At 36.9% G+C, this 22,492-nt stretch overlaps 1 protein-coding gene and 1 pseudogene across 2 annotated transcripts in view; one reads left to right on the forward strand and one right to left on the reverse strand.

Moving 5' to 3' along the window:
* Window positions 1-22,492, forward strand: part of LRRTM4 (leucine rich repeat transmembrane neuronal 4) — a 900,775-nt gene that overhangs the window by 107,271 nt on the left and 771,012 nt on the right. The window lies entirely within an intron of this gene.
* Window positions 10,743-11,489, reverse strand: LOC136328795 (lysosomal-associated transmembrane protein 4A pseudogene; annotated as a pseudogene).

Here is a 22,492-nt window from a genome sequence, read left to right on the forward strand (position 1 = left end):
TTCAATGTCCTTTTTTATATTTGTTATCTCTTTATTTAGGTTTTCTTAATTGCCATCTATGGTTGTTCTGATATCTTTGAGCATCCTAACAATCGTTATTTTAAACTCTTCATCTGGTAATTTGGTTATATCTGATTCACTTAGATCCTTTTCTGAGGATTTCTCTTGGTTTATTTGTGTTGTATTTCTCTACCTTCGCATTTTCTCTTCGCGAGAGTGGCTGTGATCACGCACTCGGGTGTACAAGCGTTGGTGGCCTTGGCCTTTGCCCTGCCCCAGTGTGTGACATTATGCTCGGTCCTGAGGGCACTGGCAAGCACCTTTGCTCAGCTGCGGGTCATTGCCTGTTTCCGGGCTTTCGCCCTACCCTTGCAGGAGGAGCCCGTTGGAGGGACTACTGCTAGCCTTGGCTCTACTGCCGGGCAGGACTGTGTGCCCAACCTCAGCTCAGTAGCGGAACTCCGCCTCTTCTGGGCTTTTGGCTTCATCCCCGTGGGAGGAGCTGGCTACCAAGTCAGACTGCAAGCCTGGGTTGCATGGGCAGGGCAAGGCTGTGCTCCTGTGCCCTTGCTCAGGGGCTGGTCTCCACCCTTTCCGGGGTTCCCACCCTTCTCCCGCAAGCTGGATTACAGGCTGCCGGCAGCTGAGCTGGATTGCTTTTGCACGCCCCCTTCTCCCCAGCTGGGCAAGATTGAGCTCACACCTGAGCCCAGTGGTGGCCAGCTGGCTTCCGCCCCTGCCAGCAGAACCGTGCTTTTGTCTCCCGCTGCCGCCTGCCCTCTGGCAAGCCCTCAGCCGAGTGGGCGTTGCAGTTCGGACCCTAAGACTCACTACTGTAGACCCAAAAGCTCCCTCCTTCTATGCAACTCTGCTCTGAGTGCCGCAGGGAAACTTATTTGGCTGCTCTCCTGCTTCCCTTTGCTGGTATTGCTGTTTCCGGGAAAAAATATTCACTTCAGCTTTGGGGAGTGACTCGTCCCAGGGGTTAGGGTGACTATCTCCCAAAATGTTTCTCCCTGTGCCTCCTAGATTACACTCTCTTCCAATTACTCTGGTCCTCTCCTCTCTCCCCGTCTCCAGGAGCCCTGGGTGAGTGGTTGTGAGAGAGTTCTGTGCGGTCCCTTTAAGAAGGATCCTGGGTCTGAGAAATCAGACTCTTTCTCACAAACAGTATCTTCACTTGTTTCCAGCTAAATACTGTCCTTATGCCTCTTCTGGGCTCTGGGGTTGCAGGCTGGGGCGTTGTTCCTGGGGCTCAGGACCCTTCCCCCTCTGCTAAACTCACTTCCACCACGCGAGTCTCTCCCTGCTGCCGTTCTCTTCGGGGAGCTGGGCAGCCCTCTCTGCGTTTCCGCTTTTCCTACCAGTCTTGGTGTGGCTTCTTCAGTATTCCTTGGTTGAAGAGTCCTCTTCATTTAGTCCAAAATTGGTTTTTCCAGATACTAGTTCTTAAAATTAGTTTGTAATCTACTTTGGTTCTGGAAGGTAGATCTAGAAAGCTATTATGAAAGGGAAGCCATATTTAGTTTCTCGTGTTTGTCTGCTCAGAAGGGCATATTTAATAAGCTCAACTTTTCATATTTAAAATGATCATATTTCTAATTTCTTTATCCTAAACATCTTGCTTGATAAAAAATACATTAAAATGATCATATTTAGCCAACTGAAAATATAATAGGTCAGTTTATAAAAAGTACATATTAATTAAACTGATATGCTAAGCAAAATTATTATACCCTGAATTCTTTCAATCAGATCACTGTCAAAACAAATAATTATAATTTTAACTCTAATCCTATAAAGCAAACATATAAGAGCTATTAGTATAGATCAATTTCTTATATTAATATATAAGTTGCTATATTTTGTGTGTATTTTCAGCCGATTAAAAAAACAAATGATGTATTGCAGAGTTATGTACCTGAAACCTGTATAATTTTGTTAACCAATATCACCCCTTCAATAAAAAGAAAATAAATTTTAAAAATCTTTGTTGTATTTGTATAAGAATTAATTTCAAGTTTTATGAACTGTATTGTTCTGAAACTTCATTTTTTCACTATTTAAACACTGATACATAAAGACACATGCAGCCCCATGTTCATTGCAGCATTGTTCACCATGGCCAAGACATGGAAACAACCAAAAAGCCCTTCAATAGATGACTAGATGAAGAGGATGTGGTACATATGTACTATGGAATACTACTCAACCATAAGAAATTATGACATTGGATCATTTACAACATGGATGGACCTTGATAACATTATACTGAATAAAATAAATAAATCAGAAAAAACTAAGAACTATATGATTCCATACATATGAAGGACATAAAAATGAGACTTAGAAACATGAACAAGAGTGTGGTGGTTACTGGAAAGTGGGGGGGAGAGGGAGGGGATAGAAGAGGGGCGGGGCACAAAGAAAACCAGATAGAAGTTGATGGAAGACAATTTGACTTTGGGTGATGGGTATGCAACATAATCAAATGTCAAAATAACCTGGAGATGTTTTCTCTGAACCTATGTACCTGATTGATCAATGTCACCCCATTAAAATTAATTTTAAAAAAAGTTTAGAGAAAAGGTTGACAAATGATTTGTCTATACAGATAACATATTACCTTTATACCTAAAGTGGTGCCTATAGAATATAGTTAAATATTAATTTAATGCTGATAGCAGAAAATAAAGTCTTCTGAAGAATAAAGGTGCATTTATACTTTTGTTTTACTATATTTTATCATCTAAAGTTTGTATATTTTTACTTCTTTGATTAATCCATCTGAAATTTTTTAGAATTTTTATGTTTGTTGAATGAATGTCAATACTGGAGGTAATGATTTCTACAACAAATTAATTTTTCTTTGTTTGGTCTTAAACTTACGTACTTCTAACATCAAGGTTTACTCTTAATGTTAATTTTATTTTTTGGCACTATATAATTACATAAAATTAGTTATATTAAGTATGTCATATCATGAGTATTGTATATATATATAAATTAATTTATATTATTTTATATAATTATTTAACAAAATTAGTTGTGATAGTCAAAGATAGATGACTTTTCTATTTTTAAGACTCTATCCATTATTAGACTAGAATCGTTGATATCAATCACCTTGAGGCCAGGGTATATATCATGGTCTTTTGTAATTCAACCATTTTGCAATATAGTTAACTTTATGAAATGGTGTATAGCCTCTTAATGATTTTAGTTTCTATTCTTGGCATCCTTTCTTATAGTACCCCATGGAAATACACAGCATCATCACAGAGGGGGGCAATTCAATAATTTTAGTATTGCTTTTGATATCTTTCCTTTTACACTCTATCTTGTTTAAAATTATCAATGCCTATCTTAACCATATATGTTCCCAGATAAACAAAGAATCAAAACTACCTAAGGAGAGATATTAATGTGGTAGAAATAAAGAAATTCAAAATGACTGAGGACATAAATCAAACAGCTCTCTGATACTATTTCTTTCCCTTTGTGATTATGGTTAAGGTAAATGTTTTGTTATTTTTTCTCCTAGCCTTGCAATTAAATGTTTTGTTTAATTTTTTTACTTTTATTTTGTTTGTTTTATTTTATCCCCATAATTTTATTATGTAAAGTGATATTATGATCTTTATTTTAGAAACAAGAGATTTTGCATAGACAGTTGGTTAAACTGTTTAAGAATTTTCACATGTACAATTTAATTAGGAACTGGTTGAATAATAGAACTGAAAACATGTCTTATAACGCAATTTTATCCCATAAATTGTAGAAATGTCTTCAACTTTTTTAATTACTTGGCTTCAAATCTTCAACATTAATTATAAGGTCATAAGAATCTCAAAATTAAAATCCCAACCACTGACAAAGAACATGGTTACTTTAAGTATAAAGCAGTGGTTCTCCACAAGGGGCCATTTTGACCCCCAAGGTACATTTGAGAATGTGTGGAGACATTTTTGCAAAAAGTGACTACCAAATATACCTTCTGATATTTAGTGTATCAAGGATAGGGATGTTGTCAAACATCCTACAATGCACAAAAGAGCCCATCACAACAAAACATTATTAGGCTCAAAATTTTAATAGTACCAATAGTGCTGAGAATTCCTAGAACTGGAGAACCAGATCCACTGAGTTAGGAGGTGGACATAAAACCATCACCTTAAGTTTAGTATACAGTGTGTTCGTAAAGTCATGGTGCACTTTTGACTGGTCACAGGAAAGCAAAATAAGAAAATAGAAATGTGAAATCTGCACCAAATAAAAGGAAAACCCTCCCAGTTCCTGTAGGATGATGTGGCAGCATGTGCGCATGTGCAAATGATGATGTAACACTGTGTATACAGCAGAGCAGCCCACGCCATGCCAGTTGAGATGTGGACGGTACAGAGGAGAGTTCAGTGTTCTATGGCTCGCTAAATTCAAATTCGTGGCCAAAGTGCAATGTGAATATCGGTGCATTTGTAACGAAGCGCCACCACAGAGGAATAACATTACTCGGTGGGATAAGCAGTTGAAGGAAACCGGCAGTTTGGTGGAGAAACCCTGTTCTGGTAGGCCATCAGTCAGTGACGAGTCTGTAGAGGCTATACAGGATAGCTACCTAAGGAGTCTTAAAAAATCTGTGCATGAGCCCACATCGAACCACACTGAATAGGTATGAAACTGAGAGAGTTTTCATTTTATTTGGTGCAGATTTCACAATTCTATTGTCTTTTGTTGTTTTCCTGTGACCGGTCAAAAGTGCACCATGACTTTACGGACACACTGTATACACTTACTCACCAGAATCCCTATTATTCCCTATGCTTCTGATTATATGATATGGTTATTTAAAGATTTGTTTTGAGTATATTTGGTTTTAATTTATGATTTTACCACTTATATTGGCTTAGTAACTTTGGGAAGGTTACTTAAACTTTACTTTAAAAAAGTTATTTTAGTATTGATTGATGTAGAGAGAGAGAAAGGGAGAGGGAAGAAGAGAGAGAAAGAGAGAGCAGAGAAACATCGATTTGGTGTCTCACTTATTGTCAACAAGTCCTGCCGGGGGTGAGGACGACAGAGACGCAAAGACCTGACTCTGGGGACCAGGTTCAGTGATGCAGATCCACTTTATTCAGGAAGTAAGCTAGCTTATATACACAGGTTCAGCCTATAGGGTGTTACAGTGTGTCCTTCATAGCCAATGGTTGAAAAGATCAGGGAGCTGCATGGTTGGTGCTAAGTCACTTCCTTATAGCAGGCAAGCTTCCTTCCTGGGTATGCCCAGGAGGCTTCTGGGAGCTGGAATATTCTCACAGCATTGCATCAGCCACAGCTGCTAGGAATGTGCTCTGTGCTCCACCCACATCTCCCCCTTCTCTTTTAATTAAGGCCAATTGGACTTGATGAATGACAGCTTGCTGTTGTTGTAGCTTCTGAATGCTACATATCATGCAAAGAAACCCTAGTAGAACTAAAACAACTATAATACCTATTATACTATATGCTAATAGATTAGCTGGATAAAACAATGAGGCAAGCTTCTGTAATGTTTGGCCAGTTAGGAAATAGAACGGGGGTCTTAAACAGGGGATTCTCCTAGGGGTCAGGATGTCATTTCCCTCCCATTGTGTAACAGAGACCTTATAGGCGCCCTTAAACACAATTCCATTTTGATTGTAAAAAATGGACGTAGGTCCATGCATGCCCCCTTCCCACAAAGGTCCCAGTGTCTGAACACAGAATGGATGGTTTGCTGTGGGCTGCGTATTGCATATGGTTGCAAGGCACATTACACAAATTACAACATGACAAATCATACAATTTCAAAAATTACAAAGGTACATTTCACCAGTCTCTGAACACTTTGCCAAAAGTGCAAAATGTCCTTAGCCTTCTTTCTAGCCATGAGAAAAGCTTCCTGGGGCAGGGGAAGAGCCTCCAGCAAAGCCATCCCCCACCCCATTGGGGTATTTCACATTGTCCAAAATTTGCAAATTCATCCAACAAAGGAGCCAGTTCCCACTCCAGTCATAGTCCAGGAAATCAGTCCATGTACATGGGACCTTAGCCACCCCCCTCATTCCTGCCATCCTGGCAGGTCTTACACTGTCCCAAAGAGGAGCAAATGGCAATGGCAGTCAGCATTTCCATCTCTGCTCTGGAGAACATGATGGTATCAACTCCTATGTCCCATAATGTCAGCAAACCCACCAGCAGCTTAGCAGGCACTCCCTGCCGTTTCAGTGGCCACTCTGCGGTGCAAGCCTGGCTTCCATTCATCCTCCCACCGTAGCTTCCACTGTTTACTTTCTGGAGTCTGTGAATCGCAACTCCAGCCCAATTCTCCTCATCCTCCAAAGATGAACTGAAAACACTAGCTCGTGCTGCCGGGCTCAAGTCCCGGGATGCCACTGCCTGTGTCTGGGAGTCAGCGGTTACTATAGCACACACAAGCAAGAACAGAGCACCAGGGCCTGGGGGCCAGTCAGGGGCAATTCTCTGGGCCCACCCTGCCAAAGCCTCTACATCCCCCCCAGGTGATGGGGCGCACACCCTGGCCATGAGGTGTTCTGGAGCACTGAGGACCTCCTCCCCTCAGGTGTAGTTGGTGTGGAGAAGGCCAGGGCTGTGGTTTTGGACAGGTGAAGACTGAACCACTTAGTGAGTGCCCAAGAAACCCTGTCAAGCAGGTTGGGGGTTCCTGGGATCCAATTTGGCTGAAAAACACAAGCATAATCTCTCCCTTGCATTAGAAGAGGGTGTGATCCCCGACACTGTGCTGTGGCTGGGTCCTTCCAGCGTCATTTCAGAGAGAGGGTCTGAAGAGAGAGAGAGCGAGAGATACAGAAAAATAGACAAGACAGAGAGAATGAAAGAAAAAGGACACATGGGGACGTATAGGCTGGCCCATGGGTCTGCAGCAGGAACATGTGTTGGAGAAAATGGCATCTGAGAAGCTGGGGTGGGGCATTGAGCACTGGCAGGGAATGTGGAAGTAGTGACTTCCCCTTTTTCCAGAGGCAGAGCTGATGGCGCAGTTAGCAATTCAGTTGGTTTCTGCGCATTCAGCCACAATTTTGTCAAACTTGGAGGCTAAACTACTTTCCTCCTCAGTAGAGGGGGACAAATAGGAAGGTAGGGGCTCCCCAGAGAGAGAGGCAGCCTGCAATATCTTTGGCATTGGTGGAAGGTCCCCAGGAGGAGCACCGGTCAGGCAGGCATGTATCGCTAACAGGGCAGGATTGAGGCTGAGAGGGAAGGCCCGTCCCTCTTGTACCTCAGCCGAACGAATGCCTTGGAGAGCTCGGGCCCAAGTATCTGGGTCCCAGAGAGGCGCATCTTGGAGCCAAGAATTGAAACCAGAGAGAATCTCCCAGTAAGTACAAAGATCCTTTTCTCTAACTTCAACTCGCCTACTCTGCAATAGGGCCTGCAGGGCTCGAGCCTGCGGGGCTAGAGAGTGAGGGAGAAGGTTTCCCATTGCAGAGGGTCACTCACACGTCCCTTGGATGCCAGTTAGGTCCCTGCCCCATGTTCTACAATTGCTACCAATTGTAGACAAGTCCTGCCCGGGGTGAGGACAATGGAGATGCAAAAACCCGACTCCAGGGACCAGGTTCAGTGATGCAGATCCACTTTATTCAGGAAGTAAGCAAGCTTATATACACAAGTTCAGCCTATAGGGTGTTAGAGTGTGTCCTTCATAGCCAATGGCTGAAAAGATCAGGGAGCTGCATGGTTGGTGCTAAGTCACTTCCTTATAGCGGTTGAGCTTCCTTCCTTGGTGTGCCCAGGAGGCTTCTGGGAGCTGGAGTATTCTCACAGCATTGCATCAGCCACAGCTGTTAGGATGTGCTCTGTGCTCCACCCCAACTTATTTATACATATATTTGGTTTATTCTTGTATGTGCACTGAGCAAGAACCGATCCCATAACCTTGATGGGTCCACTCTCCAACCAACAGAGTTATCTAGCCAGGCTAAACTTTATGGGAATGTTATAGTAGCAATTTATAAGTTGTAGAGTTGTGGTTTTTTTATATCTTTTTATTTATTTATTTATTTTTTACAGAGACAGAGAGAGAGTCAGAGAGAGGGATAGACAGGGACAGACAGACAGGAACGGAGAGATGAGAAGCATCAATCATCAGTTTTTCATTGTGCGTTGCAACACCTTAATTGTTCATTGATTGCTTTCTCATACATGCCTTGACCACAGGGCTACAGCAGACCGAGTAACCCCTTGCTCGAGCCAGCGACCCTGGGCTCATGCTGGTGAGCTTCTGCTCAAACCAGATGAGCCCTCACTCAAACTGGCAACCTCAGGGTCTCGAACCTGGGTCTTCTGCATCCCAGTCCAACGCTCTATCCACTGCACCACCGCTCAGTCAGTATAGAGTTGTTTTTAAGGTAAATAATAGAATCAAAACACTGAACACCCAGACTGCAGAGTAAGTACTCAATCAATGGCAGCTATTAGGTCAATTTTGTGCACCAATGGTTATGAAGATACATCAATTGTGGTGTGAAAATATTTAACTTTTTTTCATAGCTCTAATTATGTTCTGTCATTGGTTCTTTTTAGCTTGGTCAATTGTTGGTAAATCTAATGTATTCATTAGTTTCTGAACACATTAAAGGTTACTGTGTTCTTTTATTGCCGAAGTTTCATGTAAGTTTCTGATGCTCATCAAAGCCTTTATAAAGTGACTGAATTCTTAGCCACTATTGGCCCAAATTGGTGTCTTGTGAAATTTTTTCATTTCCTTCTTTCCCTTTCAGCAACAGCTATACCCCTCCGACATTTGGAAGACAGTTTTACTGATCTGGGCCCAGATAGTGACCACACACCCCAAACACCTCATTCTACCTGTTTGACATGTTGACCTTATACCACACTCAGCATGCTCTATTGGAAGTTATCCTACCATTTTCCCTATTTGGTAAACTCAGTAGGATAATCTCACATCTAAATATTGTAGCCAATTTTGTGTAACTTTATTGTGTGACAATACATGTACAGGGAACTGTAGATGTTATATTTATGCAAGCCCATGAAAAGAAGCTAAATGCATTCTCTGCTCTAGAATCTAAAAACTTACCTAGGAATTGATTGTTCTCCTTTCATGAAGCTCAAACAAGGATGTCATTGCAAGTAGAAAGGAGCGTTTCCAAATTCTACTTGATTGTTTTGTTCTTATGATGCTTTTCATGTCTCAGCTCAAAGTTGGGTGGAGAGGTTTATCTACTCTTTCTGTAGCATCACAATGGTTTGGATGTTTTTTTAATACTCCAGTTTGTAGTAGGACTAGCTTTTGAAAATCCAACTGCCATGGAAGTTGTTTGTGTTTAATCTCTGCTATGGTTTCTCTTATTAGATAATAAAATGGTTGAAGGTGATCAATGAAGAATTAAAAATGGATAAGTAAGCTTACCAAAGTATTATTTTATCAGTAATTAATTTCTCTTTATTTCACATATACTTCACTTCATAATGAGATTACTTTATAGGTAGTGTTTAGCTTTCAGAAACTTAGGCAGTTGTATATTTATTAACATTAGTGTAAGGTTGAGATGGAAGGTAATTTTTCTGTTGACGTAGAAACTTGTTTTGATTTCATGATACATTGCTGAATCTCTTTGATCTTTCTCAGTTCTTATTTTCTCAAATAAAATATTACAGCTTTCAATACATTCTGTTTTTCTCATACTTCACTCATAACTTTTTCCTCATCTATTTTTTCTTATGCTCATTATTAGGGAAGTAAATGGGGAGTCTTGTGAATCCTTCTATAAGGTGGCAGTCTTCAAATGATTGAATGCCTTTCCTTGCCATGCAAGAAGAAGGCTCTGGCATTCAAAGGCATATATAGAGTGAAGAAATTTAATTTTTAGACACACATGTAGTAATTTAACCTGCCTGAGAACTATTCAGCAGAATAATTTTTTTTATCCCATCTCTTCTATCACAATTACCCCTCCCCTGTTTTACTCAGCTACCATCTTTCCTCTGATGAGAGGTATAGAAATTTGGCATCAAATAAAGAATGCTTTCTTTCCAAAGGATGGCTGTGGGAACAAAGCAAAGAAAGTGTTAATGGTATTGAAAGGGGCAGTGTCCTATATCATCCTAGTTACATGCTTCCTGCTTATATTTAAAAGAAGACTGCCCCTTTTAATACTGCTTACCAACACTTTTTTTTTCATTTTAAGATATTTATTAAAGCATCTTATCACAAAGATGAAAAGACATACAAATTAGAAACATGCAACTGTCATCTTCCATGGTTAAGTTAAAATAATTTTTCTGTTTTCACAACTGAAAACTACAAATCTTACACCTAACTCACCGTGAATATTTTATTTATTCCTTCTAAAAGTATACAGGGGAGCAAATAACCAAAGTTCAAACTATTATATAAAAAAACTGCAAAGTTAAAAAAGAAAATTGTAGAGAATGCCCCTCCTCCCAATTAAAGGCAAACAATGGCACTTTGCTTTTGCTTAATCCAGACTGTCTTCAAAAACTACTAAAGTTTAATGCACTTAACAACAAAACAACAATAAAACCTGAATTTTATAGGTGTTCAAAAAGTTTTTTAGTGTTTGAAAATGGATGCTTAAACAAATAAAAATGTATTTTATAGCAAATAAAGTTGAAGAGCCCTGTATTACAGCATTCTGTAAAATAAACAAGAGAAAATGCTGGTATAGGGTTTTCTGACAAAGGCAGAAAGAATGTCTTCAGGCAGGTGTGTGAGGAGGCGGGGTGCCTTTTCAAGCATCCTCAGTGCCATTTCATAGGTTAGCAAAACATACTGTGGAGATGCTTCAAAGGCAACAATCTCTGCTGTGCTTTTGTTGTTGATATACCTAAAGCAGTTCCAAACACACTTGATTAGATAAACCTTAAAATGATAAATAAGGCAAAGAATACAAGAACAATGAACAGGAGGAAACTGGAATTCAAGGCCAGAAGGTCATCTTTATAGGGAAAACCTAGTAATTGTTCCCCATATATTTGATTCTTGACAAATAAATCAGAGAACAGAGAGCAACCAGGCAACTGAAGACGAAATAAAAAATCAGTAACAGAAAAATGAAATAAACCAAACTATTTGATAAGAAATCGCTCTATACACCAGCATTGAATTGATTGTGAACATATACGAACAGAGACAGCAAAAAGTACAAAGGTATTATTTGCCATTCTCTGCGATGAATAGTAATCACCAATGACTTCATTCTGAATGTTGACAGACAGCATTGGATTTGGACAAGTTACCACCACAGGCGGCAAAATTGCCATGAACTGGTTTAACACAATATGCCAGGTCCCCAGTACAATCGTCCTGGTGCTGAATGACAATAGCAGCAGCACCAGGGGCTATAAAACTGGTCATCAAGGTTCTATTTGAAAGTCAGGAACACCATCAAAAATTTTGTGGGCCTTGTTCAGAACACTGACATAGGTTTTCTGCCAAAAGGTTGAACCCAGCCAGCTCACTAACTGGGTCCAAAATCAAACACCTCGTCTTCAAGGCTGCCCTAGCCCAGGGCCCAGCTGGCTACTTAGCACCTGTGTCCTGGGGGATGAGTGCTGTTCTCCAGACATGTGAGTTTACATCTTGCTCCACTTTCCCTGCGTACCAGCCAATGGAAGAGCAGACAGCTGGGTGGACTTTGACCCTTGATTGGAAAATTTTGGAGAATGATAGGAAGTCACTCCCAATCAGCAGTGCAACTTGCTTCAGCTCTTGAGTGATGGCAAGGGCTGGTTCTGAGGCCTAGGATCGTTGTGGTTGGGTGGAACCTGGTAGGTCACCATCTCAGAGATAAGAGTGACAAGTAAAAAGGCATTTAATAGGAAAAGGGAGCTGTGGGATGGATAGCTGGCAGAAAGAGCTAAAGGACTTTTCTAAGTGACATCTTTGTCACGTACTGCTTTGGTGGGATCTGAGGGTGCAGCGGTTAACACTTTCTTGGTGTATGTATGTGTATATATGTTTGTATACAAATGCACAGATATAAGCCAAATGTGCATTTATCTCTTAAGGTCTCTGTCTACCTATGAAAGAAATAGAATTTGCAGAGAGAAGGTTGTGACAATGATATAAGCCATATGTTGATTTTCACTTAAAAATATTTACTTTTTTTTATATGTGTATATTTTTCTGAAGTTGGAAACAGGGAGGCAGTCAGACAGACTCCCGCATGCACCCGACTGGGATCCACCCAGCATGCCCACCAGGGGTTGATGCTCTGCCCATCTGGGGTGCCGCTTTGCTGTGACCAGAGCCTCTCCAGCACCTGAGGCAGAGGCCATGGAGCCATCTTCAGCGCCCGGGCCAATTTTGCTCCAATAGAGCCTTGGCTATGGGAAGGGAAGAGAGAGACAGAGAGGAAGGAGAGGGGGAGGGGTGGAGAAGCAGATGGGCGCTTCTCCTGTGTGCCCTGGCCGGGAATCGAACCCAGTACTCCTGCATGCCAGGCCGACACTCTACCACTGAGCCAACCGGCCAGGGCTAATACATTTACTTTTGCTAAGAGAACTTGTCTAATTTGTGTGTGTGTGTGTCTGTCTGTCAGAGACAGAGAGAATCAGAAAGAGGGACAAACAGATAGGGAAGGAGAGATGAGAAACATCCTTGACTACCTTGGGGTTTTGAACCTGGGTCCTCTGCATCCCAGTCTGACACTCTATCCACTGTGCCAACACCTGGTCAGGCAGAACTTGTCTAATTTGAATGAATGATTTGACAATGAAGACTGGCTTTTACCAATGTGGACAGTTTCCTTAAATTTAATAAAACATGTCCCTTGAAAATTTAGTAGAATATATAAATTTTAAAGTACATACCATATACTATTTGCATTAAAAAAACTTTTACAATGATTTTAATATGAAATAATCATAGATGTCAACTTACAAAGTACAGAAGATTACTAAGATTTTAAAATCTTTTGTGGGCCATGTGGCTAAAATTTTTGAAGGCCAATGCTTTAGAGAGTTCTAAAATATCACTGAAAGAAAGTGGAAATATTAAATAATTACAATAGCTTTCTATAAGCCATTCATAATATAAGTGACAAACTGTAATGATTCTACCTCATAACAACAATTAAATAAAAAAGTCTTCACATGAATTATTTATTTTTATTAAATATTTTTGGAATTTTTGCATGTAAATTGGAAGGTTTATGTGAATCTGAAATCTTGCAGTGATAATTTAGAGAAATGTGTGCAAAGGATAATGTGGGGCAGAATGTTTTTAATAGAAATGGGTATTTTATATTAATAATACAATCAGACTTTAATATAATGCACAATATGATGTTTAGCTTGAAATTTCAAAGATAGAGAGATAGATAATTGATAAAATATGAACTAGGAGAAAGCAGAACATTAATCAAATATTTCAAAACATTGAAACTGCTTTGATATTACATATTAATTAGTAAGTACATTTATTTCCTAATAAAATAAATGTTTCCTTCTCTGCGCCAAATTCAAAGATAACTAATATTATTATTTTATTCCTGACTCTAAGATACTTAGCATTTTCAACATGGCTTCATTTGTTGTCATGGCCCCGATTTTCTGAAGAATTCAGATATACCAGAAAAAAGCAAGAATTCTGGACCCAAAATTTGAGCTCCTTTTTTCATATTATATCCTATATTTTAAATTAATATGTTTAGTTGAAATGTCTATTATAATAGTGAGAGGTAGCTAGGGAAAAAGGCAAGGCCTATTCATTTATTCATCCAAGTACAATGGAATTATCTAATGTCAGTGAACACCCAGTCTACTGTAGTATAGAGTAGAAACACATAAAATACATTCCATATAGAGCAGAAATTATACAAAAAACTGAAACATTACCCACCAGTGTCCTAAAAGCACAGGGTGATTTTAAAGGATGTTATATAGCTTCTAAAGAGGAGCATCTACCAACATTAGAGATTCAGAGAAGAAACTTATGTAAAGTATTCAGTAAAATTGAATTCTGCTTGATGAAGAGTTATTTGCCATTAAGAGGAAATGTCAAAAAGGCATTTAAAACAAAATTTCTGAGTGGAAAGGTACTTTGTACAAGAACAGTTGATTTGTTTGAGAAACTCCAAGTAGTTTAGTGTGACCAAAGAGTAGGGTGTATAGTTAGGCGGTACAAGACTTGGCCATAATTAGGGAGGGATAGAGAATAAAGTTCTTGAGGTATTAGGCAAAGCAATTAAAATTCATTTTAAAAATCCTGGAAAGTCATTGAAATATTTCAGGTAGGACATGATAATATAGTATTTTATTGTATCAAAATTATAATAATTAATATGAAGTGGTATAAGTCTGTATTATGGAAAGGAAAGCCAGTTGAGAAAAGTAAGGAACAATAATAGCTGAACTAAAATGACCATGGGAAAGATAAAATGTGTATAAATTAAAATTATGAAAATAGTCTTCCAATTTAATAATTCAGTAAATGTTAGGTTAAATGAGAAAGAAGTCAAAATAACTCCTATAGCTTTGGTGATTAGGTATAAGATTATGTCAATGTTACTCACTAAAATACAGAATATAAAAAAAATTATACATTTTGGGGGGAAAAGCAGTGAACCAACCTTTGAATGCATAATTTATGACATTACAAGGAATACACAGATGGAAGTAACCATTTAATTGGAAATATTGCTGGATATCAGAAGACAGCTTGTATTTCAAAAAACTCACGTGTGTATACCAGTTATGGTCAGCATTTATTCCACTGTAAGTGATAGAAACCCAAGTCAAACTAATGTAGAAAGGAAGATTTTTAATCTCATATAAAATATAGGGCTACTTTCATGTACAAATTTACTTAGAATCCCAAAACGTCATGTCTCTGCTATTTCCTATAGGTTGGCTACAGTTTCAGAGTACATTTGAATGTTGTCATCAGCTTCGAGATTCTCTCAACAATGACTATTTTTTTAGAACTCATATCTTCATATCACCTAAACCTAGGAAAAATAGAATGGTTTTCTTTTCCAAAAACCTCCACCAAACATCTTATAATCTTTTAGAGTGGGTTGCTTGCTCTTTTCTACACTGATGATCATGGGCAGGGTACAGGATTTGATAATTATCACCAGTTAGTCTTGCCTCTTTGGAGTTGTATGAAGTATAAAAGTCATCTGGAAACACTTGGACCAAGAGCAGAGAAGATGATAATTCTACCACAAAAAAAGCGGAACATGTTACCAAAGAAGGGAAATAAGTATTGAGAAATATTCCTTAGGTATGGCAATTAAAACAATAGATTTAGAACCAGAGTAATTTGGATAGTGTATAGGAGGTAAAACGCATTATCTTGAAATCTTCTAAGGAAATTCTAGTGTTTAAGGAATCCACAGTGAGTGAAGGTTTGGTAAAGACTTTTTGAATAGAAAAGCATATTGTAATTCTTAGATCAATTTCCTGGATCATTAGTGATTTCTCATAATCTCTTATTCCCTATCTAGAATTATTCTTTAATGCTATATACTTCACATTTGCCCACATTGGAGCTCAGCTGCCATTTGTCTAACCCCACCTGACTTCAGGAGTTCTCTGCATTTTACTCCCACTGACTCAGCATTCCTTTGTTTAGAAGAGCTTGGATAATTTACTGTGTACTCCCACTTTGAGGTTATTTATAAAAATCTTTAAAATTACTGTCAAACCTGGGGAATGACATTGTTAAACTTTCCCACCCAATACAGAATTATTTTAGCTCTGTTCTTTTTCTCCTAATTGCATGTATTCCTTATCCATGGTAATTCATACGTATTTGTTAAGCAGCACACTATGTGGTTAAAAGTGCATCATCACCTTGGGGCATACTGATGAGTTCAAAGACATTAAAGGGATCTTACTTAATCACAAGGCAATTACATTTTATTTGCTTTTTTAAAAGTGTCAATGATGAAACTTTGCTTAAGAGCATGCATTAGCTGTGCTCACCATTTACTGTTCTGATTCTTCCATTAATGAAAGGTTTTACCTTGTTTCCTATTGACAATACATAGACTGACTTCAAGTTTTCTTCTCAGTTTTAACACTAACCAATCAATAATAAAATTATTTTGAACTTATTCCTGAAGAATTTAAAACACTTTTTAGAATTGTTACTAAGAATGGGAAAATAAATTCCCATTCTGTGGGTTAAGAGCCCTTTTCACATTATATGAGTGATTCCCAAATGTTGAATTTATGAATAGGAGCCAGCTTTCTTATGGCAATATTAGCAGGCTAAGATGAAGTGATAAAAATAAGGTGAAATGATAAAAACAAGAACACACCACAGTTTAACAAAAAACTTACATTTATTTTATTGAAAGGCCTATCCTTATGACATATATATATATATATATATTCTTATGGCCTTAATATATATATATATATCTTTTGATGTTAATATATATCCTCTTTTTGCTGAAGATGTGCTTATTAAATAAATAATGTGGGCATTTTTAATATCCAGAGTTGGCTAATAAAAAAAAGTTGGAAAATATTATGTTTGTCTTCCATACTTTTTAAAACATTATATCGTTTGTAAGATTCTAAATATTAGTAAAGTTGATTTGTACGCCAGTAATAAAGAATTTCATCTATTCAGCTGAACTTTCAGGATCTGAGTAAAAATGACATATCCTAAAAATACAGAGTGTTCTTCCCACTGCTCTTTCCCCATGGCAAGCTGACAGCCACACACATAATCTAAGGCAAAACATATGTGAAATTAACTGGTCAGCTACATACTGATTGATATGGACCATTCATCTCCAAAACACAGTTTAGTAATCTCATAATGCTCTAAGAATAACTTCAAATAAACCACCTAGGAGGATTTTCTATATACTGTATTCTATGTTGATAGAGTGCATGAGAATGTATATTTTTTCACTTTAACAAGAATGTTTCCAAGAAAGAATTATAAATTGCTAAATTCCTTAGTTTAAAATATATATATATGTGTGTGTATATATATATATATATATATATGAACATATAAATAAGGAAAGATGATATGATGGCATTTTACTTATTACTTTTTAAACAAATAAGTGTTAGGTACTAAGAAAGTCCCACCTGACCAGGCGGTGGCACAGTGGACAGAGCTTCAGACTGGGATGCGGAGGACCCAGGTTGGAGATCCTGAGTTCGCCAGCTTGAGCACGAGCTCATCTGGTTTGAGCAAAGCTCACCAGTTTGGACCCAAGGTCACTGGCTCGAGCAAGGGTTAACTCATTCTGCTGTAGCCCCATGGTCAAAACACATATGAGAAAGCAATCAATGAACAACTAAGGTGTCGCAACGAAAAACTGATGATTGATGCTTCTTATCTCTCTCTGTTCCTGTCTGTCTGTCCCTATCTATCCCTCTCTCTGACTCTCTCTTTGTCTCTATCAAAAAAAAGAAAGTCCCAAGCACTTTTCTATTTTCTAGAAATTAATAAAATCAGCCAAAATCCCGCCCTTATGGAGGTGAAGGAATAATGGAGGATGCAGGACTTCATCAATGGTCTTACAAGAAAATACATATTTATGTATTTGAATACAGAGACTATATATGTGTGTGTATATACATTTACATATATATGTATGTGGATATATAAATATATATATATTTCAGATCTGAGATAAGTAAAAATTTATAAAGAGGGAATTCAAACTGGAGGGGGAGGAGGTGAAAACTGAAATTTCAGAGAAACAGATTAATGTGAAAGGCTATTGGTAGCCTCAATGAAATGTAGATTAAAATAATTTATTGTTTCTAGAAGGAAAAGGAAGCCCATAAGTGTTTTACTTGAATACAATTATTTGATTAATGTGATGAAAATATTGTTTTGATTGAATGTAGACAATTGACTTGAGGGGAGCCAGAGGGATGTATATGGGTAAATAATTTAGGTGTTTATTGTAGATATTAAGGTCTCTATTGTAGCTTGGACTAAGACAATGGTGTTAACAATAGAGATGTTCTAAAGTAAATAAGCCTTGATGACATTTAACAGGTATATTGAGATATTTTCTTACTGAATTTACCAGAGTGACATTGGGTTAATAAAATTTTATGGGTTTCACGTATACAAGTATATATTATATTATCTGTGTATTATTTTGTGTATTTATCAACCAAGGTCAAATCTCATTACATCACAATTTAGCCCATATTTATCCTTTTTTCTCCCCACACACCTTTTCCCTCTGATAATCACCATACTGTTACCTGTGTCTATAATTTTTTCGTGTTTTGGGTTTTTTTTCCCTTAATCCCTTTGCCTGTTTTTTTGTGACAGAGACAGAGAGAGATACAGAGAGAGAGACAGACAGATAAGGACAGACAGACAGGAAAGGAAAAAGATAGGAAGCATCAATTCTTTCTTGCAGCACATAAGTTGTTCATGGATTTCCTTCTCATATGTGCCTTGACTAGGGGGCTACAGCAGACCAAATAACCCCTTGCTCAAGCCAGTGACCTTGGGCTCAAGCTGGTGAGCCTTTCTCAAACCAGATAAGCCCACACTCAAGCCAGCAACCTTGGGGTCTTGAACCTGGGTCCTCTGCATCCCAGTCTGATGCTTTATCCACTGTGCCACCTCTTAGGCAACTCCTTTGCCTTTTTTATCTCCCCAATCAGTCTGTTTTCTGCATGTATGAATCTGTTTCTATTTTGTTTGTTGACTTATTTTCTTCATTAGATTCCACATATAAATAAATCATATAGTATTTGTCTTTGTTTCACTGGCTTATTTCGCTTAGCATAATTCTCTTTAGGTCTACCCATACTGTTGCAAAAGCTAAGATGCCCTTTTTTATGAATGAGGAATATTCTATTGTGTAAATGTACCACAGCATTTTTATCCACTCATCTACTGATGGACACTTGAGTTGCTTCCATATTTTGTCTACTGTAAGCAATGTTGTAATGAACATAGGAGAGCATATATTTTTTTGAATTTGTGTTTTGAATTTATTCTGATATATTCCCAGAAGTGGAATCATCTAGGTCATAAAGCATTTCATTTTTAATTTTTTGAGGAAATTCTCTACTGTCTTCTACAGTGGCTGCACTATACCCACCAATAGTACATGAGGCTTCCCTTTTCTTCACATCCTCACCAAGACTTGTTTGTTGATTTATTGACAGATATGAGGTGATTTCTCATTATGGTTTTAATTTGAATTTTTCTGATGATTAGTGATGTTGAACATTTTTTCATATGTCTATCGGTCATCTGTCTGTTCCCTTTAAAGAATTTTTATGAATTGGATACAAAAAGTAAGGAGATGGGTGTCATGGTTTCCCTTTAATAACTGACTTGAATCACTAGATGTGTAGGGATTCTATCACATGAGAAGTCAAGGTTTGAAAGGAGACGTAGACCATTTAGCAATCAGAATTCATTTGGGACACAGAAGAGAAGCTGAAAAGGAAGCACTGTGTGGAGATTTATGGAGTTAAAAGTGAGATCTGGTGTCAAAATACCAGTTGGTTGTGTCTCTGCTTATAGGTATCTAGTGACATTTGTGTGCTTATTGTGGGTATTTAGGAAAAGAGTAAGGAAATGTAAAGAAAAGAGACTTTAGACTGTGTCTTGAAGAATTTCAGTCATTAGAGAAGGAGAGGATCCAAAGAAAACACAGAGTAGGTAGCCTGACATAAGGGAAGATGCATGAAAGAGAGAAGACTAAGAAGCCAGGGGAAAATTTTATCACCAAAATGAATGCTGCTTAGAGGCCAAGTAATATGATAGTTGGAAAATAACCGATAGATTCGGAAAAATAGGTTTGATTGGTTAAGAAGCATGAACAATTTTAAAGTAAAGTGATCAACTAAACAAATGACTAAGCTGAGAATTGTATAAAAGGACAGAAAATTGGGAGAATGAATATACATGCTTTATAAAGTTTATCTATGAAACTGGAAGATTTCCAACTTGGTCCCGACTTTTCAGATATTGTTACTTTGACCAAATAAAAACAAGAAGAAAAACTTAAGAAATTAAAATAAGAATATTTGAGGAATAAAAATGCTAAATTTTGTGGTATTTATTTAGTTTTATTTAGCACAATGGGTTGTTTTATTTATTTATTTTTATAATTCACATAGGTTTTTAATACATACCATGCTTAATCATTCTCAAGAATCTGCCAGTGTGATTCAAGGATGTTTCATATTCCATTTAAAATATCAGGCATCTAAGATTTTAAAAATGTTATTTTATCTTCTGGACCTTTGAGGTATATTAATAAAAACTAATACTAACAACGTACTCAGTAACACTTGCCTCTGCCATATATAGACATCCTTGTGTCTAAAGCCAAATATAGTATGACTTTTACAAGAATGTGTATGTGATTAAGACTAGAATTTCCTCAAGTTTATAGCACATCTGTAAATGTTTGTTCTGTTCTGATGCACTTTTATGTGGATAATCTCAAGAAATTCCTGTCAACAGGACTGGTAATTTGCACAATCATCTCTTATTTGATGTGTTCGGAAAAACTTGCTTTGCTAAAAGATTTCATCAGTCATAAGTTTGCTTACAATGACACCATACATTGTGAAATTAACATTCCATTGGAATCAGAAACTTGATTTGATTAAAATTAAAATATTACATGAATATGATGAATTATCTCATAGCTATTATTGATGCTTCAGTAATAATGAAATTATCTGATCATATCCATAGTGATATTGAACTGGTATCAGCTCATTATATAACGAGACATATTATGTAGAACTTTTGAAAGCCAAGGCTGGAAGAAAATGCCCAGAGCTAAAGCAATATTTATGAAGAATGAGTGAAAAAATATTATTTCAAAGAATTTTTTTCTCAAATTTAACTTTCCAGTTACAGCAATAAAATAAAATAAAATATATAGAATATTTACTATTTTCCCAGCACTGTGCTAAGTTTGTATAATCATTAAGGGCTGGAACATTACATTAAACTAGGCTATTCAACTTCAAATTCTGAGTTCACAACCCTTTCAACCACTATAACAGCTTCCTACCCCAAAATTGTTGATCTAAGTTTTTTTAATAAATACACAGATATTTATACAGGTGAATAAATATTTTAGGAAAGATAAAATAAATTAATAAAATTTAAAAACATATTTAATCTCATTAACAGACCAATAAATGGAGTTTAAAAGCAAACTAGCATTTTATATGTAATTATTAAATGAAATGTAAACTAATGTAGCAACATTTGGTTGTCATTTAACACTTTAGTATTCTTGTGGAGCTCATGTCCCAGGAATTAGCTCATTCAACATCCATTCCTAACTACCTTATCTCTTTTATAAAAGCTATAAAATTAAATAGCCTATTTTTCTACGCTTCTAGTCAAGTATAGATTTGCAACATGGTTCTCATCAATGATAAGTCAAAAGATGTTTACTGTAGTTAGTTGCTTATCTACATAAAAGACAAAACCTTGTAAAGAAGCTTTTGCTTCTTCCATTCTCTACCAGAATGGACTTCAGATATGGTGCTAGAGTAAATAATTCATGACCATGAGGCAACACTAAAGAAGATAGAACAGAATAGAAAGAATTTGCATTACATCATGGTGCCACTGTACTATCCTTGAACATTTTACTATATGAGGCAAACAAAACAGTTCTTGTTTAAGTAATTGTTATAGAATGTTCAGTTCTTTGCAGCCAAAAGCTTTCATAATCTCTGCAGAGTGATTTTTTTTTTAATGTCTGAATAATCTCTAAAATGATGAGAACTTCTACTCAGTTATTTAAATTCTGGGAATTATTCCAGAGATGGATTTATACCAGACCTATGTGCCCTAAAATGAACGAGTTTGGGTAAGGAATTGTTTCATATTTAAAAGTGTTTATTTCAGCACTATTTATAATACTGAAAAGTAGAAAAAATTAAATGCTAAGTAGGGATTGAAAGGTAAATTAAACAAGTGATGTTTATTTAATGGACCATTATCTAACAATAAAATGAGTCTGGAAAATGAATAATGCTAAAAGAAAACACTATATTATAAATAGAAAGTACAAAATTAATATTCAAAATTATATACAGTATGTTTAAAATGCTGTATTAAAGCAAATATAATGCTGTTTTGTTTTTATTGCCATTTTCAGCTACTTTTAAATATAACTATAGTAATAAATAAATAAAACTTTGAAGCTTTTAAAAATTTCACTCAAAAATTCAATACAGAAGCAGGCTAAATGTATCATGAATTCATTCATATTCACATATTTCATTTGTATTTCTGCACATAGTCTCTTTTCCATTCCATATAATTTTAAGGCAACTATCGACATGATATCATCATTTTTATGTAGTAATTTCAATCATATCGTAAATAGATAAAAATGCTTTTAAAAAATGATAGCCATATCATTATTACACCTAGAAGGATTTACATAATTCCTAATATAATTAAATTTTTTAAAACTTTTCAGGTGATCATTATAAATTGTTT

This window comes from Saccopteryx bilineata, chromosome 3 (assembly GCF_036850765.1).
Source record: "Saccopteryx bilineata isolate mSacBil1 chromosome 3, mSacBil1_pri_phased_curated, whole genome shotgun sequence".
NCBI classification, from domain to species: Eukaryota; Metazoa; Chordata; class Mammalia; order Chiroptera; family Emballonuridae; genus Saccopteryx; species Saccopteryx bilineata.